The sequence below is a fragment of the Vespa velutina genome, chromosome 4 (assembly GCF_912470025.1).
Source record: "Vespa velutina chromosome 4, iVesVel2.1, whole genome shotgun sequence".
In the NCBI taxonomy this organism is placed as follows: domain Eukaryota; kingdom Metazoa; phylum Arthropoda; class Insecta; order Hymenoptera; family Vespidae; genus Vespa; species Vespa velutina.
Genome location: NC_062191.1, coordinates 8,758,916 through 8,786,415, shown reverse-complemented (window position 1 = coordinate 8,786,415; position 27,500 = coordinate 8,758,916). Strand labels below are relative to the sequence as shown.

Here is a 27,500-nt window from a genome sequence, read left to right as displayed (position 1 = left end):
ATCTAAGGGAGAACGTTATAAAAAGTTATACATCATCCTTATATCTTTAAATTAATACAAAATGCACGTAACTTATAGATAGAAAAATTTGAATATTATTACCTTGGAAACTTTTCAAATTAGTTTTATTATTGTATTATATGTTATTGATGATAAGGACAGAACACACATTTTATCGTAAAGGAAAAATGAGATATATCGTCCCATTCTTTATAATTTACAATGAATACACAATCTGCACGTATTTATCTATCGATTGAGAAATTCGGATATTACATTGAAAAGATTTTCAATTATTTATGATTATATTATATGTTATTAATAATCTCAAAGAAAGGACGTTGTTATAGAAAAAAAGAAAAAAGAAATGTATCTTCTCACTCTTTTAATTTACGATGAATACAAATTGGATGTATTTATCGATTGAAAAATTCAATTGAACGATTACATTGGAAACTTTTTTCTTTTTTTATTATTATATTACATCTTATTAATAATTTCAAAGGGAAATTTTTTTTTTATCGTAGAAGGAAAAAAGAAAGAAAGAGGAAATTATATATTTTTTTCGTTCTTACGATTCATGATGAATATAAATTAACACGTAACTTATCAATCCATCAAACGAATAATTTGAAAATAGATAAAACTTTGAGAAATTGTTTATTCTAATTGTCGAATAGGTCGAATGTTTTTAAGCCAATTGTAGAAAATTGTAAGTAGTATAAACAGCCGGTGAGATTTACTAAAGTTACAATGAATGCCTCGAAGTGCACCCTAGAGACAAGTAATAGAGAAGCTTAAAGCGTTTCAAGAGAATAAAGTCTCGCGTACCTTCTCATCTTCCTTGTCAACTCTCGTCTACAGTTTATCTGTTACAAGTGTTTCGAACACACCCTGTATAACGCAAACGGACGACAAAGGAACTGAAAAAGTATAGGACGTGTGTCTGCTTTCGTCATTTCATTTCATTTAAACGAAATTTTACATTTTCTCTTGTTTATTTTTTCCCTTCTCCCTACCCCCACTCTTCCCTTTACATATACGAAATGTATGTGGATGTGAAGGTATAAAAATTTCAAACACGTCGTTTGTGAAACTTAGTAAGGCAGGACTAGTTATACCTCCGACTGGTTGGTTGGTTACCAAGACCTCTGGTATTTAATATTTATTGGATTTTCTATTTTACACGCACGCACGAACGCCCACACACACACACACACACACACACACGCACACACACACACACGATCGAACGATATGAGGATCGGGAGTCAAAGGAGAACATCCTGAAGCCTTTATCAATCTTTTCAATATCGAAAAGCCAGAGATAGAGATCAATTGAATACGGTTCTTGATCGTTCAACGATTTCATGAATTCCTTTAGTCTTTTTTTTATTATATATATATATATTTTTTTTTGTATCTCCATAAACGTAATAAATTGGACGTGACACCAGACGATTCGTAAATTTTATTCGTTCAAATTTGCATTTGGAGTATCTACACATTCCTATCCACGATCTTATTTTTAACGACCACCCACCAATTATATATGGACTTAATTTTTATTTTATCTTGATAAACGCTATAAATTGGACGTAATATTGGACGATTCGTTAATTTTATTCGTTTATTTATTTGTTAATTAACGACGGTTTATTTTTATTTTATCTCGATGGATACACAGTAAATTGGACGTAAACACTAGACGATTCGTTAATTTTATTCGTTCAAGTTTGTGCTTTTAGTTTCTAAACGTTATTATACCTTATCTCATTCTTAACAACTACCTACCTTTAACACTTTGTTATACACAGTTTCAGGTGCACGTTCCTATCGAATAAACGTTTACTCAAATAGAAAGTCTTTCACTCAGACCGGATAAGACCGCAGTACGCAGTGTCTTCTTGGACTCGGAATTTACTAAAACTTTCGCCGTTTCTAGTTGAAGACATTAAAGTGAAGTTTCTCTGCCACTTCATATTAATTGCCCGCGAGTTTAGACGTCGCGCAACACCTGCGTCCGTACCGCTCGTGAAAAGTGTCTGCAACGACGACGAGCTTCAGTCGGTTATATGAGAGGAAGAAGAAGAGAAAGAGAGAGAGAGAGAGAGAGGAGAGAGAGAGAAAGAAAGAGAAAGATAGAGAAGCATTTCTCGGTGTAACATTAATGAGTTCGGTTAATTATACCGAGGACCGTGCAATTTTATTGCAAGAAGATGGCATGAGCCTGCCTGTTAAATTATTCATGCCGACGGTCATGGTGGTTAAAGCTTGTGAAATTTGTCTTTCTTCTATGTATTTACCAATGTGTGTGCGTGTATGTGTATGTCTGTGATAAAAAGAGAACTTTTCGAATGGTCGAATTAATTTTACAGTCTAATAATCCGTCACAGAGTTCTCGCTCGATTAATGTCGAGTTTCATCGGATATCATCTCCGAATGAGATATTCTTTTTTCTATCTTTTTTGCATTTCTTTTATCTTTTTCTCCTTCTCTCTCTCTCTCTCTCTCTCTCTCTCTCTCTCTCTCTCCCTCTTTCTTTCTCTCGCTCTGTTTTTTCTCGTTGATTTCAACGTCCTCCTATCAACGACTACTCTTATACGTACATGTATATGTATGTATGTAGGTAGATACGTACGTACGGACTGTAAATCGTTTATCTCGGAATGATCGATCTTTCGTCGCTTGTAATCGGTCATATCGGTTTTATCTGTCGAGTTTATCTTTCTCTTTCTCTCTCTTTCTCTCTCTCTCTCTCTCTCTCTCTCTCTCTTTCTCTTTCTCTCTCTTTCTCTCTTTTTTTTCCTCTCTTTCTCTCTCTTTCTTCTTTCTCTCTTTTATTTTCTTTTATGTCGTCAACGCTCTTACACACCGAGCACGATGTCAGTCGTCTTAAACGAGAGTAAAGAGAAAGAAGCAAAAGAAGGAAAAGGAAATGAAGAATGAATTATGAGCGACGTACGTTAGCCTCGCCAGGGATAGCAAAAAAATATAGCCGGTAAAAAGTCGAGTAAGCGAGATGTGCAAATTTATTCTAACGTTCGTCTCACGGCTTTGTTTATTTTTTAACATTAACGAGAGCCATCAGTTTTAGCTGTTTCTTTTACGTAAAATTGACGTTCAAAGTAGATGCCGTACTTTGTTTCGTAAAAGAGTCTATTACTTAAGGCCTCGATTTTTTTAGTTTTTTTTTTTTTCCTTCAGTGGAATACTCGTTAAAGTTCATATAGTTCTTCTTTTTTCTTTCTATTTTCTTCTTTTTATATTTTTTATTTTTTGTAAATTTAGTTTTTTTTAGATTTATTTAACAGAATTTTTTGTCTACATTTCAATATTTGTTTTTAGAACAATTCAGCACAATTTTAGAGTTCGCACTTCACTCAAGAAGAAAGAAAAAATGAAACATTTTTATTTCTTTCTTTTTTTTTTGTTTTCTTTTGTTTTTTTGTTTTCTTTTGTTTTTTTCTTTTTTTTGTTTTTTTATTTGAAGTACGAAGTGGCCCTCGAAATTTTTATTCGTAATAAAATCGAGTGTTATGTTTGGACAAGAAGTAAAATTAAATAGAACTTATAACTTCTTTTACGTGTATTGATTTATTATATTTGTGATATTTTGAGGAGGATATTTGAAATAAGTCCGTATGTAGTTTCAAAAAAAGGAAATGTGTAAGAAAGTAAAATCTGGTGAGAGAAAGAGTGTGGTCATAAAAGAATAAGGATAGATTCTTGGATATTATTCAAATTACAACAATAATTATAATAATACAATAGCAATAATATTAATAATAATTACAGTTACAATGATGATTTGTATAGGTATCGCGTGTAGAATGAAAGTAGGATGGAGGAATGTAACGTCAAAAAATTATTGATTTCTTTGTAATTTGCAAATGACTCGATCTTTCTTTTAAACGAAGATAAACGAAGAATAAAGAAAGAAAAGAGAAAAGCTCATGCACACACACACACACACACACACACACAGGCATATATACAAAAAAAAGAAGGAATCATCAGAGTCATTCGGTCGAATGTAATTCCGATCAGTTGGTACGGATCAACACGCGATTCTCACGAATCACGATAGTTGAATCCAGTGAAACGTATGCGCAAGAGAAATCGATAAATTCAGCCAGATAATATTCAGAACTGGAGCGTGTTTGTGCTAACCCATCGCTCGTGTGTCTTCTACTTTGCGCATGCAATACACGCGCTACATACGAAACCGTATTTGAAAGCTCCTGTTTGAATCGAGACATTTGTAAAGAATGCAAGAGAGTTTCGCTGTACGGAACTTTCCGTTTTTGCATGAGATGTAAAGCTAAATGAAAAATATCGATTTTCTGTGGGTTTTGCGTTTTCGGTATCTTCTCGAATCTCTGAGAATCGTTGAGAATACTGCTACTTCTAAAGCGTCAGCACCGTTTTACATTCAACAGCCACTTCGAAAATCTTCTTCGGGGGGTATTTTTTTTTTTTTTTTTTTTTTTTTATTTTATTTTAATTTTTATTTTATTTCATTTTATTTTATTTAATTTTTTTTATTTTATTCTTTTTCTTTTTTATTAGTCCTTATAAATTTCGAGAATCATCAAATCTTCACGGATATTTTCTTTAATAGAATTTTAACAAAAAAAAAAAAAAAAAAAAAAAAAAAAAAGAAAATCATCTATCTCACTTTTCAATATTTTTTTATACAAATTTTTACGTTCTGTTCTTTTTTGGACTGAGTAGGGAAAGTTTATTTTCTTTATTTTCTCCTATTTGATGAAAAAAAAAAAAAAAAGAAGAAAAAAAGAATCGTTACTATTAAATGCACTCATCTTTAAGTATATTCCATATGTCTAATTTAAATATACCATTGCAAATGGAATCGCTTAAATATTAATGCATCCACGTCTGACTAAAAGCGTAGCAATACTACTCGCGATATAGCTTACAGCATAAATGCACGTAAGTCTGACTGAAAACGTAGCATCATTACTTTCATCATTTAATCTTATATGTATATGTCTGATTAAAAACATAGTATTATTACTTCGATCGCTTAATCTTTTAACTATGTATATGTCCGATTGAAGACGTGAACATCTATGTGTGCATCTAATCATACTTTACTGTGATTGTCTAATCATACATGTATAAATGTCTGACTGAGAATGTAGTATTACTACTGGAATTCTTTGATCATATACATTTGTATCAGACTAAAAACATGATTTTATTACTGTGCTTTCTCTTTCTCTATCTCTTTTTCTCTCTTTCTTTCTCATTCTCTCTCTCTCTCTCTCTCTCACTCTCTTATACACATACATTTACATACATTTCCTTTGACTTTTATTAAAAATATGTTGAGAAACGTTGATTTATTACACGTTGACGATCTCTCAGCATAAATTGAGTAGAAATGTTACCTGCGAGACTTAAATCCGTGTTTCGAAAAAATTAAAATCACAAGATTTAAGAAATTTTTAGTTAGAAATTTTTAGTTAGAAATTTTTATTAAAATAATATCGTTGTTACTATGCACCAGAGTATAATATACAATTTGATAGTTAACGAAAATTCTGAAAATAAAAAATAATTGGACGTGTGTGTATGATATGTGTGTGTGTGTATGTGTTTTTATTACGACACAAGTAGACATTGTAGATTAGCGAACAGTTAAAAGAAATGTAAAAAAGAACTACTCGTTTTGAAACGCTACAATTTTGCCTAAATTGTTTCGATGAATATCATAAAAGATAATTGTAATATTATACATATTTTGTTTTTTTTCGTATAAATTATTTATTAATTAATAAAGTATTTATTAATATTTATTAAACTTAATTATTAATAAATACTATAGATATGTTCTTTTGTGTATTGTTACTATCAAATATCTTTGTTATTATTAAAAACTCTTGTAAATTATTATGAAAGGTCTAAAGCTAATTTAGGTAAAGAAAACTGCCGACTTTAATGTCTTAGTTGACTTATTCATCGCTCATATATTGGTGATATCACTAATTAAAATACTAATCGTTTATAAAAATTTTCATTTTAACTTTTTGAAATGTACAATATTGACGATACGGTCTTATAAAAGAAAAAAAAAGACAAGAAAGATTCGTCTTCGTTGGCATTGGAACATATCTTGATTTATATGTTCTTAAAACGTTGTTTACTACCTCATGATGATGCTTCTACAGCGTTACGATCACAATTTCATCAACCATTATCCTTCGTACGTAATATATCCTTCAAGCTATACCTCTTTATTAAGTACGAGACATGAAAACGCATACCTGTGCGTCTCGAATTCGTGATTCCTTTCATTACGTCCATTTTAATCATATTATCATCTTTTTTCTTTCTATTCTTTTATCATTTCACAGGCTCATTAACGTAAAGAATTTTAATGATTTTAATGTTCTCCATTTGTTGCTGTCCTATAAATATCATGATATCGATAATCTGATCGAAATATTAATTTATAAATAATTTGCTAATTATTTTACAAATGGATAAATCGTATAAAAAATAATTCGTAATTTCTCTAAGATTTTATAATCAATTTTCTTTAAGGTACACGTAGACATATTTTTTTTTCATTTTTATCATTTTTTCTTTTCAGGTAACCGTCCACTCACGACATTTTCGAACGTTCTCGCGGCAACACGGCTTAAGGTAAGAGATTTTTTCCTCCCATAGCTAATTTCATAAGGGTCTTATACACAGGTGAAACTTATACACAGGTAAAGTGCCGAAGTAAACTAACATGAAACTTGCCTTTACGAGAAAACTGGTCTCATCGTATTACAGTCTTGTAGTACATACCTATAGTAGTCTCATAGTACCTACAACTTTTCTTTTCTATAGCGTACTCTTTCGAAGAACTAATGAAAAAATGTGTTCACTTCTAAACTGTCAGCACTTCTTCTTCTTCTACTTGTTTTCTTGTTCTAAAGACATATTTTTAGTAGGAGGAGCGAGGATAGGGTGGCGAAGGGAAAAAGAAAAAAGGAAAGAAAAATGCAGAAAAATAGTTTTAGAAAGATGCCGTATACAGGCGATTGATTTTCTTTTTTTTTTTTTAAATCAAGACGTTACAAAAGATAAAAATAAATTTTAAAAGATTTGAATTAATATCGATGCATATATAAAACTCGTAAGAAAAAAAAGAGAGGAAAATTTATAATCGAAACGATCGAGATTTAGTTAAAAAAAAAGAATATATCTTTGTTACCCATTGCTGTCCATAGCCATTTTTCGAAAGGATTCTGGTGAACGAGAACACCGATGAAATATATTACCCAGGTAATCGTTCGATTCGCTCGAGAACGATTATTTCGATCGTTATTCGCATAAAACTCACATTCTCGGAGACACCTACGGGCAGCCATAATATAATCGTATCGGATGCGCTAGCTCGAGACAAATTTTACAGACACGTGTACGTATCGAACGTAGTAGTATCTCTACTATTCTTTGAGATAACGAGAAAGAGAGAGAGAGAGAGAGAGAGAGAGAGAGAGAGAGAGAGAGAAAGAGAGAAAGGAACAGAAAAATCGGAATGAGGAAAGGAAATTGCTCGAACAAATTGAAAAACGGCGCTTTCCCCATTAGGCCAAACGAGCAAGCCGCGATTTTACGAGCCGACAGAAAATTATACTTTCAAAGTGCCTCGCGAGCTCGCAACGGCCCGTTCAAGACTACAAATTCCGATTCTTTTCTTTCTTGAAAGCCGCGAAAAAAAAAATGAAAAAGAAAAAAAAAAGAAAGAAAAAAACGGAAGAGACCTATCTTCTTCTTCTTCTTCTTCTTCTTCTTCTTCTTCTTCTTCTTCTTCTTCTTCTGCTTCTTCTTCTTCTTCTCGAGAAACCAACGCTCTTTAACTTTACCGATCTAATTGCCGTAGAACTTTTACTCTAAGGTTTCGATTGGAATTTCGTCGACGCGTCGAATGTTTCGACCTGGAGGGATTAAGTTTCAAACGAATTCTTTTTTTTTTTCTCTCTTCTCAAATACCCTTTCAAATTTATAAGTTTGTACGTGCTTAATCCCGCACAAATACTTTTATGTATAACCGAAAAGTTTCATCCGCTTAAAGTATAATTATTTATACAAGAATGAAATATTTTATTAAAAAAAGAATTGAAAAATTTTTATCTTTATAAAAATATTTTAAAATAAGTGTAAGGGGAGGGATATAAACAAAGAGAAGTTTTTGATATCAATGATCAAATGAGAATTAAATTGTTTTGAAATATTAATAAATTGATTATATAAGATGTTATTATTTTTTATTTTTTATATGTTTATTTATTTTTTTTTTTCTTTTCACATAAAAAATGGGCATAACTTTTTCTCAGATTTATCATCGTCAGTCGAATGATCGATGACTTCTCAAAACTTTTTAAAGTGTTAAGAAAATTATCTAATATTATTATTTTTGCGAAATTGATCTGACTAGTCTAACTAAACACGTTCATTTAAACAGGCGATACAAAATCAGTTCTCTGTTTCGGCACGCGTCTCGTATAATTGCTTCGTATTTGGAAATTCGATGATCATTAAATGGTCTCTAATGGATTACCATCGGATTCTATGCTTATCATCATCATTATCAACACGATTATTGTTATTATTGTTTCAATTGGAAACTTTCTCATCGAATTTTATCGATTGATTGTACGAATCGTGAAACATGCTATTAATCATGAATCGATACATTTACATCTTCAAATCTTTATCCCTGTAACATTTCAATATTATCATTATTAAAACAATAAAGACTTTAATCTTTTAATCAGTTAAAGGTTCGTCTATTATACGATAACCTCAGTAATTTCGTACCTAAAACTTAAAGAATTATAGATGTAAGTTTGAAAATTTATGTCGTCTTGGGATTAACATATGTTGGAAGCTTGTAGCAGTTGCTCATTCATGCTCACCGTATTTAATATTTCTCTCTCTCTCTCTCTCTCTCTCTCTCTCTCTCTCTTTCCCACTATGAAATAGAAAATTTTCTGTGCATTCGATATTACAGTTAGGCCGTAAGGTTGGTAAATTTAAGCGGAGGGAACGGTAACTGCAGTTTCAACTTTAATGGAACTCGTCAGATAGGTCCGACGAGCTTTCCACCATAGAAGAGAAGTGAAGAGAAGATGACGATAGTAATAGTAGTAGTAGTAGTAATAGTAATACTACTACTAGTAGTAGTAGTAGTACTAGTAGTACTAGTACTAGTAGTAGTAGTACTAGTAGTAGTAGTGATGATGGTGGTAGTGGTTGTGGTGATGATAGTAGTAGTAGTAGTAGGGGTGTTACATAGGGTGGACCGACAACGGCCTATTTTCCGTATTTTCACTCTCGTCCTCGTCCAGCTCGCCGCTTTTGTTGCTCCCTTTTCATCGCCCCAGTCGTGGATTCAGGTCAGCTCCGGTCGTTGCTTTTACAGCAGCACCAGCATCACCAGAGCGCTAGTAACAGCAGTGAGGTAATACTGACTCCTCCCTCTTCTCACTCTCTTCTCACCCTCTTCTCATTCTCTCCCACCGTCTCCTTCTTTACTAACTCAAACTGGAGTTTCAACATCGTAAACCAACGTATCAACCTTCGTATGTACGTACAACATCGTAGGCTTGGCCAGTTCATTCGCGAAAATTACAGGAAACACGCTACTTCGGTTCGGCTAATTGTCATTAACGTGTTATACATCGATAAGTTATCGATCTTTGTACTCACTTCATCCGTCTACTTCAATGTTAATCTCTTCTCTCTCTCTCCCTCTGTTTTCTTTTTTTTTCCTTTTTTATCTTCATCTATATAAGTATTTTTTCTCTTGGTTATTTTTCTTTTTTTTTTCAATTTTTTTCTTTTTTCTTTCTCCTTTTTCTTTTTTTTTTTTTTATATATATATATAATTTATCGTTCGTTCATCATTACGATTTATATTTTATATATTATATGTAAGTTATTGATCTTTATCGTCACTTCATTCGTGTATTTTTATTTTAATATCTTTTTTATTTTTATACATTTTCTCTCTCTTGCTCTCTCTCCCTCCTTTTCTCTCTTTCAGTATTATTTTTTATTAAATTTTGTTTATTTATTTATTACTTATCATCGTGATCTACGTTTCGTTTTAATACTGATTTTCTCTCTTCTTTTATTCTTCTTTATTAAAAATATTAGGAGTATCAGGTCACGAAAGAGTCCCGTTTTAATTATTCCGTTTTGGTTTAAAATTTCTTATATCGTTATTCCTTTTTTCGCTTTCTTTAGAAGGACGTGAACGAGATCATAATTTTGGCAAATATATTCGATTCACTCACACACGTTTATTCGCCGGTTTATACGAATTTTCCAATATAAACGGAGAATGTCACGTAACTGGATAAGAAGAGAGAGAGAGAGAGAGAGAGAGAGAGAGAGAGAGAGAGGGAAAGAGAGAGAGAGAGAGAGAGAGAGAGACAGAGAGAAAGGAAAGGACGATTAACAGATCGATTCAACGTTTAAAGTCCGAGAGCTTTAAACCCGGTCAGCCATTTGACGATTCAAAAGATCGAGGACTTAGAGAGCTAGCCGTAAGAAAATCTCGAGCTTTTCTTGTGATTATAAACGCAACGAAGGTTTCGAAGCTTTTACGTTAAGTCAAAAGAAATGACGAAAAGAGAGAGAGAGAGAGAGAGAGAGAAAGGGAGGGAGGGAGAGGAAAAAGTAGTAGTAAAAGCAAACATGAAAAAATAGCTCACGATGAGAAGGATACAAGTCGATATTCTCTCTCTTTCTTTCTATTTTTCTCTCTCTCTCTCTCTCTATTTATCTCTCTCTATCTCCTTTTTGCTCTTTCTCTTTCTTTTTATCGTTTTTTGAAGGCAAGAGGACCGATGTAGGAATATTTCGAATTGGCGTGCCGATGTAACAACGGTTGGTGATTTTAGCGACATGCATGGAATGTTTCAAAGCGGAAACTAACGAGCCTTCTCTCTCGATGATCACTTCTCTGTTACAGTTTCATCGATCGCTTTTGGTTTTATTTTTTTCTTTTTCTCTTTTTTTCTTCTCTTTCTATCCATCTCTTAGTGCTCTTTATAAAACGCTTACAACTCTGTGTATCCATATTTTAACGATAGCTATTATCCTACGTATGTATATAGATCGATTTGATTTGTTAAATATATCGAAAGGTTAATCAATAGCTTTAAAATTAGATTTATGAAACCCTTGTGTCAAATTTGGCACATTTCGAATTTTATTCTCAAACTTACGTCATAAATATTATTTTGTTAACAAAATTTATTAACAAAGTCATAAATATTATTTCGTTAACAATTTATATTAATTTTGATTGATTTAACGATATGAACTAATGTTATAATGAAAGAAAAAATAAAAATGAACAACATTTTAATTAGAACTGTTACTACCCGCGACTTGTTACGTCGGATATCCGGGTACTCGATAAAATACCTAGGCAAATAAAAAATATCCGGGTATGTTTTACAAGAGTAGATAATCCATCCGGATGTTAACCGGATATTTACAATGTTTCCGATAATCCATATTTTTTCTTTTAAATAACAAAACTATAAAACAATTAATTATTTTATGATTAGATATATTTATTTTAGTATAAAAATACGAATAAATCAATATTCTCAGATAATAGACAGTTAGCTTGGTTTTAAACTAAAAATATTTTCAAGCATTTATAATCAAGTATTGAATTCAACCAAATAAATTGAATGCTATGATCCTTAATAAAATATATCTGTAAATTTATCAAATTTGTATTATTAATTTGTCCGAATATCTTTACTTGAGTATTCGGATACCCGGAATAACCGGTCTTTGTCAATATTTGGCCTAATTTTTTATTTTCTTTTTATTTTCTAAACTTTTATTTTCTTTTTTGTTTTACTCTTTCGAACATCGAATATCATAGTATTCATAGTAGTAGTTTTTTTTTTATTGTTAGAGAATGATATATGTATTTAGCGATTGCTCATCTATGTATATAAGTATATATATATACATATATATTATATATGTATGTTCCAAGCGTTAAACGTACACGTTGAAATGCCTATAAAATCTTTACGATTGCATCCGTTTTGTTTATAATCTCGTTAGATAAAACAAAAAGTATAAAAAAACGTTTGATCCTTCGATCGCAACAAATATTTATATCGAATTTATTTGATGATAAATAATATATTGTATTATATTTACACTTCATTATATTTTAATTCTTCGCTGTACCAATATTAATTTGATCAATGAAGAATATTATTAATCATGACGTTGATATAATTTTAACATTAATTTTATTTACGTGACATCGTTATGTCGGAGAAAAGTTATATTATAAAAGTTTATTTTATATTTTCTTATAAAAAAAAAGATAATTACAGACGATAATATATTATATACCTATGACGTTCTATGTCGTTTGCAATTAAAACTAGGGGGAAATAATAAAATGCAGATCCATGCTCTCGAACTTCAAATGTTCCTTTAAAGATGAGATTAAAGGAACGTCTTTTCAAGTTTGAGCAAGCGCGACGGTATTTTGCATGCCCATAAAATATTCTGTCCACGGGCAACAGTTACGCGACGAGGAAAGCGAAGGGATTTAATGAAATCTAATGAAAGAAGGCGTTCGGTATTACGTCAGCGTAGGTTCGATCGTTGAGGAAACTGAGCCGCCAGTAGTGCCGACAGTATTATAGTACATTGAAATTTCCTCGACTACGAGAAATTTCAGCACGGTAAATTGGTTCAACTCGAATGTTCTCGCAAATCCATAGGGGAACTATGTATTTTTAGGAAAAAGATATTTCCGATATATATATATATATATATATATATATATATATATATATATATATATATATATATATATATATATATATATAGAACGATTTCATTAATTTAGTTAGAAAGATCTAATAATAAATTTATTACGATCATTTACGATATAATTTATCCTTTTTAAATGGAAAAACTTGATTAATTTCGAGTTTCGACGTCGTTAAGTAGAATAACATGTAGGTGTTGTATAAAAAATTCGAGGTAAGAGTTCTTCGAAGTTAACACATAGGAGTCCACTTTTCTGTCATCGTCTCAAGGCACGTAATCGCGAAATCAATTATCAAGCTCCTACCGAGACTCGACAATACACATATGGACGTGAACCGATCGATGAGGAATCTCGATTGATCTCGAGAGCTGGAGCATCATCAAGATTTTCAAGAACCTATCGTACGTGGATGCTAGGCCTCATTTGTCTTCTCTCTCTCTCTCTCTCTCTCTCTCTCTTTTTCCTACTTTCTCACTTTAAGAGAATATTTCGTCGCATAAATTATGAGAAAATTATATTCTCCTGATGCAAGAAGTTCCTCTTTGACCTGATGAAGCAAGAAACATCTTGGTTCGGTTCTCGCGTTTAGTTAGAATGGATTTTGCTTAACGATGATAGACTGAACAAGTTAAAGTGACAGTGTGAACAAGAGAGAATACGAAAGAGAGAGAGAGAGAGAGAGAGAGAGAGAGAGAGAGAGAGAGAGAGAGAGAGACAAAGAGGTAGAGATGACAGATAGAAGGTTTGGGCCAGTTTGAAGCAGGAGACAGCTCTATCTTTGCCGCAAAATCGAGCCGTTTGAGGGTCTCCATTTCGTTGGAGTCCCTCAGGCAAAGCCACATAATGACCGGCCAGCGTTACACGCGTTAGAACAACCGACATTAACGGAGACAGAGCTAACCAGCTTTGAAACGTATTAACCCACATTCTCCTCGGCTTCTCTCCTAATTTCCTTCCCCTTCTCTATTTCTTTTAGTTGCAATATTTCTAGAATTTATTTTTCAACGATTGAAATGATTGACGTTCACGTCACACTCGACTCTTATCGTAGAACGCACGAAAGTAGTTTAAAGTCTCTTCGATGTCGATGATTTATTATTCCGCTTTATTGTTGTAGTAATATTTTTCTCAAATACAAATACCGAATATCTAATTCGTTAATTACAATTCGACGTGTTGTAAAATTTGTTTAAATAGAACGACGAGTTGTTTCTATCAGTTTTCATTACTATAAAAGGGCAGTATATAAATCGAGATTTCAGAAAGGAAGGATTCTCGTTTTTTGTCGCTTTTATAAATATACGTACGTACACGAAACAGAAAATTTTTTAATAAATTACGAAAAGTATTTGCTGTAATTATTAATAATTAATTTGTTTATTGCTCGATTAATTTTTTTAGTCGCCTAAAATATAGACAATCCTTTATACATTGTCGATGGAAGGCAAGATATTTTTTTATGCTCCTTATAATAGGCAACGTATTATATATAATTGTAATACTTTTTATCTATCATGCGAGGCTTAAAAAAGTTTATTACTGATAGATGGCGTTCGCAAGCAACATTATCGACGTAGTAGGAAGTATTGCCTATCTTCAAGCGCAATTTTTATAATCCCATAAATGATTTATTCAATATTTCAATTAATTTTTTTAGATATTTATACATCAAATTCTTTCGTTATTTTTACGGGATATTTAAATTTTTTAAATGAAATTCTCGACGTCGGGTTTATTAGCTTTCCAATGAAAACCAAAAGGCGTTATTTTTTTTTCTCCTTTTATATATATATATATATATTTTTTTTTTTTTTTTTTTTTTTTTCTTATCGCCACGAACTGGAAATGCAGGAAAGCCTGTGAACTATGTTGCACCGTTAGCTGTGTAGTTCTCGCACTTAGGCGCGCATTTATGGGACTCGTGCAACCACGTCGTTTCACTCGACTAATTTCAAATGAATTTTCATAAAGCATACGAGAATGGCTGGCAGAGCTACGCCGCAGGAAACGTGAGAATAAGTTGCGAAGAGGGGAGGGCGCGAAAAAAAAATGATAAAAGAAGAGGAGGACCTGTGGTTGCGCGAAGAAGTGGCAGTGATGGTTGAAGAGGAGAAGTAGAGAGACAAAGGAGACAAACTTTTCTATCTATCGCGAAAACTTCGAAGAGCTGAATTATCTTTCGCCTCTCATCGCTCTTTTACCTTTTCTCTCGACGTTAAATAATTCGAAAACGAAGAGACAAACGCCTTCATTTTTCCCATTGACACTTTTAAAATATATTTTAATATTATACATGTCGGATATATAAGAACTTAAAAGAAAAGAAATTTAATAAATGTAGGAACATAATTTATAACATATTTTTATTAACTTGTATTACCATTAATATTACTGTTGTATATTTCTTATCCTATGTCATTCTGAACATATTTGATTATCCTTATTAATCATTTATACCTAGATTTACGACTAGTTATTTATAATGAAAAATTAATCAAACGTCTTCAATTCGTTTTTATAATGTCTTTTCTCGAATTTATATTTAAACGGATTAATTTACTTTTTTTTTTTTTTCAAGGAAAAAGTGATAAGAAAATATTTATAAGAAAATAATTAACGTCTTGCGACAAAATTTTCTCCCGATGATCTCATATTTCAATCGATTATTATTCATATAAAGTTTTTAAAACTCGTTCACATTAGTCGACTATCATACTTGTTTTTGCGACTATCGAATTGTTTAGCGAATTGGTCGATATCACGGTATCAGATCGTAGCTTCTTTTTTTCTTTTTTTAACGTCTGATCGACGAACACGAAGCGGAAATAATTCGTCGATTGCGAAAACAAATAGCAGTTAGTTTCGGCACCTGACGCCTACTACTCGCCGATACGTTCTGTCCTCTTTTGTTATCGACTTTTCTTGCATGTTGTGCGAAAGAGAAAGAGAAATAGAATGGGAGTAGAAAGAGAGAAACGAAGAGAGAAAAAGAGAGAAATAAAAAGGAAGAAATAAAGAAAGAGGAACCGTCCATATAATTTACGTCCCTAGCTAGACTAAACTCGCGTGTCTGTTGGCAGAGGGAGGAAGCTAAAGAGAGACAACCCTATATATCTTTGAGAGAAAACGAATGGTACACGCACTCCGTTGAACAAAGTTCTTTTTTCTCATGAGAACGAAGAGAAGTATCGATGTCGTTGAGGCCATTGACTTGTCCAAACAATTATCGGTAAAATATACATGCTTTAATTTTATCGCCACTTCTTTTTCTTACCTCTCTCTTTTATTTTTTCTTTTTCTTTTTCGTTTTCTTTTTCTTTCTTTCTTTCTTTCTTTCTTTCTTTCTTTTTTTTTTCTTTTTTTTTTTTATAGAAAAAATATTATTGTATCGAATTGGAATTATCATTGATACGTTCAATTCGTTTCGAGATGAGATTTTTGTTATTTTCTATTCCATCTACTTGATTCCTCTTTTACTTTTATTATTTTTTTTTTTTCCTTTTTTGAATTTTTCTTTTTCTTTCTCCGATATCACAGGAAGAATATTATTAGAATTGTAATGTCAGTGGATTTTTATTTTCGAACGAGGACGACGAGAACGATGAAATTACAGGACGAACGTGCGTCCTCTTTTTTCGAATCCCGAGGGCATTTTCATGAGGATTTAGATGAACGAAGAGAACGAGAGATACACACACATGTACATACAAGCATATATATATATATGTATATGTCGAAAGATCTTTTTACTGTGGTAAAGAATGAAATAAAATACAAAAAAAGAAAAAATAGAGAGAGAGAGAGAGAGAGAGAGAGAGAGGAGAGAAAAATAAAAAAGAAAGAAAAGACCGAGCACAGAAGTGGCTACTAGGTGGACATTGCAGTTGTCAGCATCCGGCTCGTTGTTGTGAAATCCACGTTTTAACCGAGGCGTTTAATTAAGAGTACTATCTTAACGCGGTGAATGGCCGCGTATTTTTTTCCTTCTTGTATGACAGCCACCAACATGCATTTCGATTTCAACGTTTGTTCTCAAAGCTAAATTCCCTTTCTCCTCACTTTCTTCGTTCTCGAAAAGTCAAGAGGAAAATCAAGTGGACGGTATGTATAATCCTTGTGGATGTGATCAACGAGCGACGAATACGTTTGATAACTCATTTTACCCGTTTGTATCTTTTTCTTTCTCTTTCTTTTTCTTTCTTTTTTTTTCCTTTTTCCTTTTTTGAATGTAAAAAGAAAAAGGAAGAAAGAAAACGGAAGAGTAACGAACGAATTTACGATATATCGATGATACAGAAAATTTTAAGGGAAAATTGTTTCTCTAAATAAAAAAAGAAAAAAAGAAAAAAAAAAAAAAAAAGAAAAAAATTTCTTTCTTTCATTTGGAAGAATGAAAAATAAATGTTATATATTAAATCGCATTAAATTTTGTCGTTGTACTTAGAAACATTTTGTGATCCTTGAATTTCGTCTATGAACAGTCCTTTTCGACTTTGAAAGAGCAGGATTAATCGCTTGCCAGGCACATCCAACTTGTTTCTCGAAAAACCGATGACGTCCCTGAGAGAGAGAGAGAGAGAGAGAGAGAGAGAGAGAGAGAGAAAGAGAGAGAAAAGAATAATTCTTTTCTTATTTCTTTTTGTTTCTTCCTTTTTCCCTTTTTCTTCTCCTTTTTCCTCTCTTTTCCGGTTTTCTTCTCGAACGAATTCTCTTTTCGTTCTTTATCTGTGATATGCACTAATTCAAGAGAGGCATCGTCGTCGCATTTTTACGAAAAATTAAAATTAATGCTCTTTCTCTTTCTCTCTCTCCCTCTCTCTCGCTCTCTCTCTGTCTCGTTTCGTGGTTTTTACTATAATTTCTTTCTTTCATTTTCTCATATTAGAAAAAAAAAAGATATCTTTGTTAGACACACGAATTGAAATTCTCGAATAGGTGAAGCTCGATGATACGCTTGTACAATTAAAGCGATCCATTTCGGTTGGCTCTTCGGGAGTATTTGCACGGTCAATATATGTATACTCCCTCCGTTGAAATAATATTTAACGGTTGGAATAATACAGAACGGATAAATGAATGGATGAACCATTTTCGTATGTGTACATATGCATGTGTCATATAGATATCAAATAGGAAACTATGTAACATAAACTTTATTATAATCTAAAGTAAACTTGTACATGATGTATATACAAATATACTTATATACATACATATGTGTGTTCGTGTGTGTGTGTGTGTATGTGTGTATGTGTCTATATCTATTATATTTACACACTTACTTATTTACAGATTCTATACAGATTATGTGTAATTGATCAATATTAAATTACATTATTCGGATTAATTTGATTAACGGGTTTCATCATATCGTAATGAGATTTATCGTACGTTGATATGTACGTATTTTAGTTATACTTACATATTTATACAAACACACCACACACACACACATACACACGTGCACACACGTATGTGTGTGTGTATACACATATTTTAATAGATGAACGTCGACAAATTTTCCAACGATTTCGAACGGTGTTCCGAGCACCTACGGGATCCCCAAGTAAATTTGCGCGTGCGCCTAACGTCGCGATTCGTGATCCCTTCGATTATGTCAATAACGCCGAGAGACCTCCTGTTCTCATGCCACCTCTGAAATCCTTCTCTTGTTACGTACTATCGATATTATGGGAAGATGCTCGATTAGAAGGCATGGATTATCTCACTCGAGTTGACGATAATGAGCCAAGAAAATAGAAGGGGGAGTGGTCTTACTTCTATTCGATCTAACAAGACGTATTATATCGTGCTAAACTATCTCTCTAAGGTGGTCAGAAGTTCGTTTTGTTATACAAGAGTGCCTGGGAAACTTGTGTTTGCTTGCTCTGACGAGAGTAATTTGCGTGTTTGCGATAAAAGGGTCCAATGGATGTTACTATAGTCTATAGATTATCTTTGTGTACTTAAGAGAAGCAGATTCGTTTTTGACTACACGATAAAAACACGCTATCACTATGTTTTCTTAAATTTCTCCAAAGGAAAATGCTTTTTCTTTTCTCTTAATTTTTTCTTTTTCTTTTTCTATGATCTACCAAGTGATCTGAAATCGCGAGAAGTATTGTTAAGAATAAAAATAATGTTCTCTCGTTGATATTTATTCATAATGATTAACGTATACGTTCTGTGTAAATAAATCTTAATAATTTTTTATTGAATATTTTCTTTTTTCTTCTCTTTTCTATTTTTTTATTAAACTTTATAATTTTATTTCAAGAAGAAGATAATGGAATAGAGAATAAAATGTATAAAAGTGTAAAATACATTATTTTTAATAATTGTAAACATTTATTTCTTATAATTTTAATCTAATAATAAACAATGATATTTGTACATTTATTTACATATCTTTTTCTTATTAATTAAAAAAAAAAAAAAAAGATAATATATTACGGTAAAATTTCATTCCCAATAGTTTCATACGTAAATTAAACTTTTCTTTTTTTTTCTTTTCTTTTTTTTCTTTTTTTTCTTTTTTTTTTTACAGGAGATAGCTTTCAAGAATTAAGTGTACAAGGAAATCTCTTATAAATACGGCTTAATCATACTATTTTATATGGAATTTGTGTTTAGCGAGCAAACCCCGAATTAATGTATATATAACAAATGTATTCCATCTTGGTTTATGTATTATGAGTATAACGATATGAGGGCTGTTTGTGCTCTTTAAATCGTGTTAGATGAAAATTATGTTAAAAGAGGATATTACGTAAATTCTTTTTTATTGTAATAGGTATATTAAAACATTGTTCTTAGAATGTAACGTTGAAAATATTGTAACTTTAGAAATGTTGTTTATAGTTTTTATAAAACATTATGAATATCTGGGACAAATAACAATTTTTTTTAAATTTCCAAAAAAACAAAAGTAGAAATGATAAATTGGTATTAGTTTATTAATTTGAAATATTTCAAGATAAAATTGATCATTCAGAAACGAAAAAGTTACTTTTGAAATAAAAATAAATATCAAGAATATTGAAAAGATTTATTTAAAAACTACACCTACGATTATGGAACAACACGATTACGTAATATTCTTGTTCTCGCGTTCATCTACGCTATTTCACAGAAGATAAAGCTCTCGAATGAGACGTTTCGAATCCGATAACTTGAATCATTAAAACAACAAGTTATACCAGAAATGCTATTAGTATCGTTCGCTCAACGTCACAGAATTCTGGGACAGAAGATTTCCTACAAACTTGTTGCTCGATAAAGGGGGAATGTGTACATTTAATCGTACGTGTAAACATTTCTATTCGTCATATCTCTTTTCTTTTATTCAACATATATATATTTATATATATATATATATATATATATATATATATAAATATTCATGTATTTATATATATATATATATATGTATGTATGTATGTATAAGTCAATGAAAAGAAACAGATGAATGAACACGTTACGAATAAAAATTCACGTTACATTCGAGTGAGAAAACTTCGATAAAATCATCTTAGCACAAAATATTCTTTAACTATTCTTTCTTTCTTTTACACACATATATATCGGTCGATTTAAAGAAAAAAGAAAGAAAAAAGAAAAAACAATAAAAAAGTGAAAATAAAAATAAAAATAAAAATAAAAAAGAAATACTACAATGGTAAGAGTAATATGGCCAAGGGCGTTACAGAGTAAGCGAAAGGACCTCAGGGCTCGATCAGAGTTTGAATTCAGGTTTTTCCTTCTTGTGGCTGGTGAAAGGTGGTCACTTAGAGTGTGGTTAGAAGCTCCTACGGAATATCGAGTTCAAGCCTTTTCCATTGACCCATGGGAAAAATCCATCGAAATGGAAAGGGTCTCGCTGAGAAATACGAAGAAGAAGAAGAAGAAGAAGAAGAAAAAGAAAAAGAAGAAGAAGAGAGAGAAAATGAGAGGGAAAGAGAGAGAGAGAGAGAGAAACAGGATCTGAACTCAATTTGTCGGGCATGTTGCTTCTAGAAGGATCCCTTCGGAGGATTCGATAGATCCCTACGATCTTTTAAAAGTCCTGCCTTCATGGTTCGCACTGTTCACCTATCTAGCCAAATAGTTAGTCACCAGCTAGACTATTTTTCCACATCAGCATGCGAAATTTTTCTATAGAATCATCGTAACTTATTTTCTCTTCGAAGATTTTATTTTATTTTATAGATCGTAAATGTCCATTATTAAATTTTTTAAAACCATTACGACGTTCCTTTTATTTGTTAGAATTTTTTCTTATTCATTTATACATACATATATATATATATATAGTTATATTAGAAATTTACTTTTTTTTTTGTAACAAGAAGACTTCTAGTTTAATCGAAACGTTTAAAATAATTCTACTTTTTGCTATTGAACAAACTATTCTATTCTAACGATCTATTCTATTTCGGATCACAGTCGTGTTACTTCTTTTCTATCTTAATTACTTTTCGAAATGTTTCGTACTTCCTTGGACGCAAGTGTTTGTAAAAAGGAAAGAGAGAGAGAGAGAGAGAGAGAAAAAAAAATCAGGTCGCTAGAAATTGGTAATTACTTCTTAGAGGTCATTATTTGTCCACTCTTCCAACTTTACACGAACGTTCGTCTATGTATTTAGCTGGACAATAATGCTGACTCTACATGAGAGGTGTTACCGTTTGCCATTCTTTCAAGGAGTTCTGTGGGTGTAACTTGAATCCTGTCTTAAATTACGAAGCAAACGTTATAGCCCTTCTGGATGCCATTATATCAAATTATTGTCTGATATCTTAAAAGTGAGCGAGAGAGAGAGAGAGAGAGAGACATAAAGAGAAATAAGAAAGAGAGAGAGAGAGAGAGAGAGAGAGAGAGAGAGAGAGGAGAAAGAGAGTAAAAGGAAATAAGGAAAAGAAAATGTTAAATTTACATGCATGGTCGACTCTATTTCGTTTCTTAACTTTTGTAAAAATCAGATAAATTGTTGAAAAATTATTAACTATAAAATATAATGTCATGTAAGTCACATATTCTCTCTCTCTTTCTCTCTCTCTTTCTCTCTGTTTCTCTCTACCTATCTCTTTTTCTCTCTCATTTATGTGTATTTTTAAAGTTTTAACTCTTTAGTTTAGTTAGCTAACAGTTTTAACAGTTTTAACTCTGTTAACTTATATTCGGAAGTTAATGTTTGGTAAATATAAGTTCTATTGATTATAGTACAGTTATATAAGTATACTATAAATTTTATATTATATTATTTTTGTTTGGATATCACAGAAAATAATTGAGTTACCTTAGATTTATTTTATTTACAGAATCGAGAATTATAACCTCTGTAACGCCTCTGTAACTTCGTAATTACATATATTTCATTTATATGAAATTTTTGTAAAAGATCTTATTTCAGTTTCTTTTTTTTTTCTTTTTTACTTAAAAAAAAAAAAAAAAAGAAAAAAAAATAAATTCTTTTATAATTCATATTAGAAGAATATATATTTGTCTTTACAAGTTTTATATTTTCTATGATTTTCAAACTTCTGAAGGATTTCAAATTTTATATGGTTTTCTTTTTAAAAAGAAAAATTACTTCGATTATAGATAATTAAATCAAGATCTTTGAAAATTTACAAGATTTTACAAATGTGAATGATAAGTAATGAAATTGAAATGGATTTTTTAAGCTCTCTCTTTCTCTCTCTTTCTCTCTCTCTCTCTCTCTCTCTCTCTCTCTCTTTTTCTTTTCTCCTTATTGTTTTTAAAATGCAATTGAAGTTTTCAAAATTCCTTTGGATTCATATCGCCTTGAACTCGTATCATTTTAACGGGGGTATTAACTTATCGTAATCATTATCGCGACTTAGAGAATGGGACATTACGCGAAAGAATCCGATCGCAATTAATCGTAAAGGATCGACCGAGAAAGACCGAGATAATAAAAGGATGCCCTATCTTTTTCTTTCTCTATCTCTCTTTCTCTCTCTCTCTCTCTCTCTCTCTCTCTCTTCCTCTCTTTCTCTTTCCATCGACATCTCGTTATCTCGTTTGTTCATCGAGCCAGCCTTTTCGATAGGCGGCCGATGCCTTTGGGGAGTAGAGTGCAGATTAGCTTGGTCGAGAAGATTTAGAGAGCACTCTAACGATTGTGAGCATGAAGTGGCCGAACGTGATGAGAAAATAGAGAGGATGGTAGGAGGGAGAAGAACTTGAACTGTAGAAATGCGGAAGCACGATTACGATGGACTAAAGAAATTGTTTTCTTCGATTCTTTTGAGATGAATAGAAAGAGAAAACGAGAGGAAAGGACAGAAAGAATGAGTGAGTGAGTGAGAGAGAAAGGGAGAGAGAGAGAGAGAGAGAGAGAGAGGAAGAGAAAAAAAGCAAGCAAGCACTCGGTTTCATCGAGATTGGAATTTGTTGAAATTTTTCGTGCTAGTATTGTTCAAGCTTTTAGGAAAAAGCAGGGCAAAGGATAGGAATGAGAGTACAGCGCCAGTAACACCGAGTAAAAAAAAAAAAAAGAACAAAAAAATAGAAAAAAGAAGAAAAAAGAAAAAAAAAGGAAAAAAAAAAAAGAAGAAACAACGATCCTATGATAAAAAGGCTTTACATAGAATTCGAACAATATTTGACTAGAGTAAAGTATGATAATGGTTCAAACCGACCGTGGGAAAAATACAAAGCAATTGGAATAGAGTAAATTGAAAGGGAACATGGATAAGTATGGCAAAAGGATAACGAGTTTTCTCGTGAAATCTCAGGGAAAAGAGGAAAAAAGAAAAAAAGAAAAGAGAACTTCACGACTTCATATCAACTAAGGTAGTATCCCTTCTGTTCCTTTTTTTTTTTTTACTTTTACTTATATCCACTACCCTTCCCTTCTTTTTCTTCTGTTTTCTTTCTTTTCTTTTTTACTTTACGTTCTTCATTCGTCGTTCTCTTTTAAAGCGGCAACTTCAAACAAGACTAGATTTTATTCTTGATCAAAGGAACATGTTTCTTAGTAGAGTTTATATATATGTATATATATATATATATATATATCGAACGTTTTTCTCTTTTTGTATTTTTCCTTTTTTTCTTTCTTTCTTTTTTCTTCTTTTTTTTTCTTTTTTTTTTTTTGAGTTATATTAGATATAAAAAAAAAATGTTATTATATTACCATTTTTTATATACAAGGTGTAACAAAATTACGCGGCAAAACTTTTGTAATAGATATTTTATATGTAAAGAAAGAAAAAAAATATTAAATTCTAATAATGATTTTAATTAAACTTAACGAGCATACAACATCTCAATATTAATACTCATAATATATTCATCTCTCTATATCACACAAATTATAAGTTTCATTTCAAAGATCTTCAATTTTCTTGGTAAGATCGTAAGAGGCAAACATCCTTATTTTTCAAGATAGTAATTTAATGGAGTAGTATAAAATTTGTGTCTTTTTACATTAAGAAAGTTTTTTTTTTTACAAAAAGATAAAGAAAAAGAAGAGGAAAAGGAGGAGGAGAAGGAGGAGAAGGAGAAGGAGGAGGAGAAGATGGTGATGAAAATAATTCTGCGGTGTGTTTGAAGAAAATTAGGCTTTATCAGCATTTGGCACTTGACACCATAAAAATTGGGAGTAGAGTTTTCATGAATTTCCTGAAATATGAGATACATAGATATATACCAACCTCGTTAATGGATTAAGCAAAACTCATTAAAGATCTCTTTGTACTCACACCTATAAAGTAAATGACTTGCTCTCTTTCTCTCTCTTATACATTCACATACATACATTTGCTTTCTGTGCACTGGAGGATTATCTAACTAAAATGAAGCTACCGCCAAACTAGATAGCATACATGTATAATGCAACTCACTCATTCTCTCTCTTTCTCTCACTGGTTCTTTCTTTCTCATTATTTTTAGTCTGTATCGTGGTGGAATGAATATTCGAGAGAATTACATTTGATGAAATAAAAGTAGATATAAAAGAGAATTTGTATTTGACTGATAATATACATTTTCGAAATATCTGCAAATTGAAAATGGTCTTCGGTATCGTCTATAAAAAGCTTTTCTCTCTCGCTTTCTCTCCCTCTTTTGTGCGATTTAGAAGCTTCCATTTAGTCCTTTATACGTTTTATATTTGATTTCAAAGTTAATCGACCCGATATAATAACATTATTTATAATAATTTTTAATCCTCGAAAATAATATATTATAGATGATATATCAAAGATGTAAATTCATCCTAACAAGATAAAAAAAATATAAAGAAGCGAAATAAATTTATTGATAAATGGGGTTATTATCATATATTTGTACGAAGTAACTATAAATTAATCATAAATTTATTTGTTCTAACTATCGTCAAGTTCTTCTTTGCAATAGAAATTGTAAAAAAAATCATTTTCATAATTTTATAATCTAATAGTAAATAACAATTTTTTTTTCTAATTCATTTCTAAAATAAAAAATATACTATGGTGAAATTTTGTTTTATATGTTTTTACGAATTAATAATGACCTTATATTGTTTTTCATTATCTTTTTTGTTGTTTATTTTTCTTCTATTGAAATTACATCATCAATGTGATAAATAATTTTCACACATCTGAAAATTTGGAAATTGTAATTGTTCTTCGTGTTCGTGTATGTAAATGATTTAACGAAACTCGTTAAAAGTCTCGTTATGAACGTGTCCTTTATATTACGTTGTCAATATACAGGGTGTTAAAAAAATGGGTTACACATTATAAAGGTTATATTTAGAAACTTCATTGATGTCAAGATTTCGATCCATGTTTATTACGTATTTTATGCTCAGTTTAAATGAGTACCATCACTACTACGCATATATGTATGTATCCATATTTTCTAACTTCTGAATTCTGTTTTTAACACACTGTATATTTATCTATGCAGAATGTATTATGAAGTAGTAATTTCAATACAAACGAACGTGGCAATAATAGCAAAGTTCTAACGTGTGCCAGTGCCAGATATGTTTGTCGCTTATGTGTGCTCTTAGTCTCTTTTCTCTCTCACTCTCTAGAGATGACTTATTTGATATGAAAAGTTAAACAAAGTTTTGAAGCTTATTTCCCGATGTCATGATAAATTTAAGTTGTCTATATATCAAATTATATTTAAATTACTCACTGACATACATAAACAGATTGAAACACCGATTTAATCTTCTTACTTCTTATATATTACAATCAATTTTTTCAGAACATAAATAGAAAATTTATTTTTTAAATTTCATTTTTGAATATTTTATAATAAATTTTATAAAATATGGTCACTCAGTGGAGCATCAGATGTTCACTGACCAATCTGCGATAGTGTTAGATCGGACAGGAGAGAAATTTAATCACTAGGATCATTTCTAACTATCATCATTTGCTTAAAGTGGTACAGTTTGTAACCCACTGAATGACGATCAGTACGACCTGAGAGTAGTTTGATCTAGTCTATAATGTCTACTTTTACTTTCGAGAATGTCGCGGCCATCTATCGGCAATATTAGGAACTACGATCTTCTGTGGTTGCTTTCGAAAGCGCACAGCCTAATCGACAGAAACGTGGAAGGATAGTGTAGAGTAGAGAGAGAGAGAGAGAGACAGACTTAGAGAGATAAGAGAAAGAGAGAGAGAGAGAGAGAGTTAGACGGAAAGATAAGAGAAAGAGAGAGAGAGAGAGAGTTAGACAGAAAGATAAGAGAGAGAGAGAGAGAGAGAGAGAAAGAAAGAGAAAGATAGAGAGAGAGAGAGAGAAGAGTGAGTCGTGGCGAAGGGGGGTAGGGGTATTATAAAGTAACGTAGCACGTGCCAAGCTTAAATGCGATATAGATGTGGCCCATAAAGATTACTCACGATTCTGCAGTATTAATATTTCATGAGGCCCTCTTGTAAAATGTGGTGCCTCGAATCTCTATATTTTCTGAAGAAGAAAGATACACTGTCCTATCCTTTAAAATTGAAGATCGAGTTGCATTACTGATTACGCCATCAGTACAGAAACATGGCGGCTGAGAAGAGGAAATAGTATTCGTTCGAATCCGTGTGTATACTATATACACACATCGTCTACACCTCGAATGTTGATCAGAATGTGCTGGAAATTTCGATACGTGAAACGTGTAAATGGAATGCTATAGATGATAAAATATATTTTATTTATTAACAAAACAGATGATCCTTGACGACGATTTAAATGGACGGAAAATACGGGCGTGTGAAAATTGTACTGTATTTACTTACTTTTGGAAAAATACGTGAAGAATTCGTACGAATTTGTATGCACATTTGATACGTCAGTATAGAAGAAAAAAAAAAGAAAAATAAAAACAAAAAGAATGTAAAATTCTAACAACAATGATATGTATATTTAGTTCGATGTTTTTTCTTTTAGGGCAAAAAAAATTCGCCCCCGGGTGGGCTCGAACCACCAACCTTTCGGTTAACAGCCGAACGCGCTAGCCGATTGCGCCACGGAGGCAGTTGGAATGTACTTCTTAACTTCTGTATTTCCTCTGTTGCTTCGGTGATATCTTATCTTAATTTAAAAAGCATTCGATTTCATTAGTATATAAAATAATAAACACACATGATATCATAATTATTGATAAATAGAATATATCGAGATT

The 27,500-nt window shown here is 31.6% G+C and overlaps 2 protein-coding genes and 1 non-coding gene across 13 annotated transcripts in view; 1 reads left to right on the top strand and 2 right to left on the bottom strand.

Moving 5' to 3' along the window:
- The window catches only part of LOC124948441 (dynein regulatory complex protein 9), a 42,839-nt gene extending 16,520 nt beyond the window's left edge, over positions 1 to 26,319 (bottom strand). For both annotated transcript variants that reach the window (XM_047492062.1, XM_047492063.1), the window contains exon 1: positions 26,012 to 26,319. The gene's annotated coding sequence lies outside the window, so the exon portion shown is untranslated. The remainder of the gene's footprint in view (positions 1 to 26,011) is intronic.
- LOC124948437 (acetylcholine receptor subunit alpha-like) overlaps positions 1 to 27,500 on the top strand; it is a 94,382-nt gene that overhangs the window by 10,230 nt on the left and 56,652 nt on the right. For all 10 annotated transcript variants that reach the window (XR_007100724.1, XR_007100723.1, XR_007100725.1 and 7 more), the window contains one exon: positions 6,623 to 6,675. The gene's annotated coding sequence lies outside the window, so the exon portion shown is untranslated. The remainder of the gene's footprint in view (positions 1 to 6,622; positions 6,676 to 27,500) is intronic.
- Positions 27,279 to 27,352, bottom strand: Trnan-guu. The gene has a single exon. It is a non-coding gene; the product is annotated as a tRNA-Asn (tRNA).